Source organism: Nicotiana tabacum, chromosome 2 (assembly GCF_000715075.1).
Source record: "Nicotiana tabacum cultivar K326 chromosome 2, ASM71507v2, whole genome shotgun sequence".
Lineage (NCBI taxonomy): Eukaryota > Viridiplantae > Streptophyta > Magnoliopsida > Solanales > Solanaceae > Nicotiana > Nicotiana tabacum.
The window spans coordinates 11898761-11902607 of record NC_134081.1 but is presented as its reverse complement, the minus strand read 5'-3'; positions in this window follow the sequence as shown (position 1 = coordinate 11902607).

Genomic DNA, 3847 nt, shown 5'->3' with positions numbered 1-3847 from the left:
ATACTCATGCACTTGTGACACCGGGTTTTGGAATGAATTCTAGAATTTGATTATGGTTTGTTTAACCTCGATACACTTTTACTCGTATAATATTTAAATTATACTAATCTACGACTTTAACGTGTTTATGTAACACCCCAAATTTTTACTAATATTTGCATTCTCGATTGAGCATCTTTATAATGAGGAGATATTTTACTTCACACTTCCTAAACATGAAATTGGCAATATATGAAAATTCCTTACTTTAGGTTGTGTTAATATTGACAAAGAAGTTCCATGGTGTTGCTATGTGTAACACTTAATATTATTTTGTTGAATTGCTATTAAATACATTATATAATTAAGGTTTTGGGCTGCCACTCTTTTGTATTTATCTAAAGATATTTAGTAGGTTGAGCAGCCACGTTTTTCATATTTATTCAAAGTTTAGATATTACTTTGGTTGACTTGCATTCCATAACCTCCTCTCATATTTCATTCTTTCAAGACAAAGAAAACCCCTACCCTCTCTCCTTCTTACCACCTAAAAAACATCATGAAAACCATCATAAATCTCCACAAAACCAACCAGCCAAACTCGTTCTTGGCGAAGCTCAAGTTGCTCCTATATTTTCTGGTAAGTTACTAAACCCGTTTTTACACTAGACAACTATTAGTTTTTTCTTCATATCTCTTTGTATAGAGCTCCGTTTTAAGTGATCCAAGACTTTCTGGAAAGATATTTCATAGATATATAATTATTATTCAGGAACCAAAATCTAGTTTTGCCCGTATTTATCCGAAAAAGGATCATAAAGTACAGGGCAGGTGCTGCTCAGATTTTCAGTTTTAAAAATACTCCCTGTACTACTGTTAGTAATTTTAGCATAACATTTTGTAAGAAACTGATATTGGGGTAATTCAAGATGTTCTGAAATGCTAAGATATATATCTACAACTGTAATGAAGACCATATAGTCTAGTTTGTCCTTTTTCATCTTCAAAACTGAGTCACAACACAAGACAGTGATACTGTCCAGAATTTCTGTTTCAAATTTTTTGGGTAATTGTCACCAATATCATGTTTAGTTTGACATGTTAAATCACTGAACTTATATAGATATTTGATTATGTATTTAAGTTATATATACCCTTGTAAAATCTAAGGGGAAGTGTTTGAGAAAGTGGACGGATTTGGTTTGTCTATGGCGTAGACAATTCGAACGTCCTCAAGTTGTGGTTGAACTGTTTTGTGGTAAAACACCAAGGTTTGTGTATAAACTTTGTACTCTTTTTACTTGCTGGAATATTTTGAAATAACCTGATATTTTATTTTTTTCTTGTCTTCAATTTATATCGTTGTATTCGTGTTATATCAAGTATTGTAAGATATTCGCTAAATCGCCCACTCGTACGGATTGCTTGATCGTTTTGCATTCTTGTTGGGACTTTGTCCTTCTTGTGACAGTGACTTTGTCACTCATCTTGGCATGCTTCTTGATTCGTATCTTTTTCCATCTTGACTTTGGATTTGTAGTTCGTCTTAAATTATGGAACTTGTCCGTGTTAAGTACGAACGATAAAGCCATTTTTAATATGGTTCTTGATTCTCTTGACTATTGGGTTTTGACCCTACTTGATTTGGGACTTCGGTCCATCTTGATATATGATTATACTTAGTGTGATTGCATGACGTACATATTGGACGAAAAATGGATATTTGGCAAACTCTCTTGGATTGATAGTATACGCTTTCTCGACTCTTGAACATTCTTATTGATATTTGGAAATACTTCAAGGTTTGATATTTGATACTTTTGATATATTTGTTCACTTGTTTTAAATTATGTTAAATTTGAGCTACCTATGACTGAAAAGGGGAATTGGAGAATTTAATGGCTCCAAGCCCAAAGTTTATACGCCACTAAGCTTTATGCTTAGCGATAGTTATTTTCTATCGTAGGTAATGTACGAGATGAAATTTGAAGATGACCATATGAAGTACTCTTTTTGGGAGCACTTATGGAGATCACATTTACATATGCACCATGGTTTTGTATAGTTTTGGGATATGTACATGATATATATGTCACACTTATGTATGTTATTTGAAGGCTTGTTGGATCTTAAGACCAAAATCTTGTAACTTGAATTTGGTAACTTATTTTGCTATTTTAGGGTGTGTTAATAACTCAAGTCTTGTAATATGCTAAATTTACACTTTGTCTTGTAAATATGTACAAAGGAGAAACCTAGTTTTCTTTTTATACCCGATAGTTTGAAATTTATGTACTATACAAACTTACAATGATGTTGAATAAAAGTATAATTTTGTTAGGAAGTTGCTTTAACGTGTTGATTATTCAAGAAGGGTTATATCAACTTATGTTGATATTTTGACATTGTATTTTATTTTAAATAAATAAATAAATTATGAAGAGTATTTTAAAAAATAAAAATATTACACTTTGGACCTCATCGCATGGGCCTATTTTCGCTACTAAATTATTCTGAATATTCTTTTTAAATTAATATCTTCTTAATATTGTAAGTAGTAAATTAGATTTGTTTCGTAAGTAGCACCCTCCCAAAGGGGTTGCCACAGTTTATGTCTCCACCTATCAAGATTCATGATTTCAAAAATAATAAAATAAATAACTAAGTTGTTGGTTCACCGTTGGCTTGCCTAACAGCGACGTTGGGGGCCATCACGACTTATAGTGGGTTTTGAGTCGTGACAAGCAGTAACGAACATGTTTATCAACTAAATGAGATATTGATTATCAAGTTCCCTAGTAAAAGAAAAGTATTTCTCAATGTCAACTCAATAGAAGATGATATCAATAGCTACTACCAAGAAGAATAGTTAAATACTTGAACACCAAATGGCCTTCCCCCACACATGTATGTTCTCAAGTTTATTATTTCTTATGTATGTTGGTGTCATATATGTATATAATAGACAAAGTTAAAATTGATCTTTCATTGCATACACGATGGTATTGAAAAAATAATGTAACTATCATGCTACTGAGAAACTTTGATCCATCAAATGGCTTAACTAATGGTTCAAAGATAGTATATAGAGATTTTAATAATAATATCGTACATGCAGAAATCATGATAGAAAATGAGCTTCCAAGCATGCATTTATCCCTAGAATTCAACTTTTATCTCCAGAAAATAAAGGATATCCTGAAAATAATTTCTAATACATTTGTGTGTTCGAGTGACAATAAATAAAACGCAAGGGTAAATAATCTCAATTGTTGGTCCGTATTTACCGTAACATATTTTCCCGCACGGACAACTATATGTTGCACGTTCAGGAAGGATATCAACATCGACAACAAGAGTTGTTGTGATGACGGAGCAATCAAAGAGTCAAAAGGAAATATACACAAAAAATATCATCTACAAAGATATATTTCTAAACTATAATTACATATTGATATTTTCTGACTATCATGACGAAATTGATCATTTGTGCATGTTAAGATAATGTCCAATCATTTTAGTTCTCATATTATACTAATATAATGATATTTTTCGGCATTTAAATAATTATTCCTTTGGATAAATAATTGAATAAACCATTACGTGTCATTATTAACGTGCAACACACGTTCATTAAGTGAGATGAATTTCATGCACTAAAGATTTGGAGGCATTACCTCTACAGCGTGTCGTGTGAGGTGTTCACGCAGTTTACAGTATTTGTTCAAGCAGAAGGATCTCAACTTGAGGCAGCGGAGGTGGTTGTAGTTGTTGAAAGACTATGATATCACCATTTTATATCATCCCAAGAAAGCCAATGTGGTGGCCGATAACTTAAGTAGAAAGGCTGCGAGTATAAGTAGCCTTG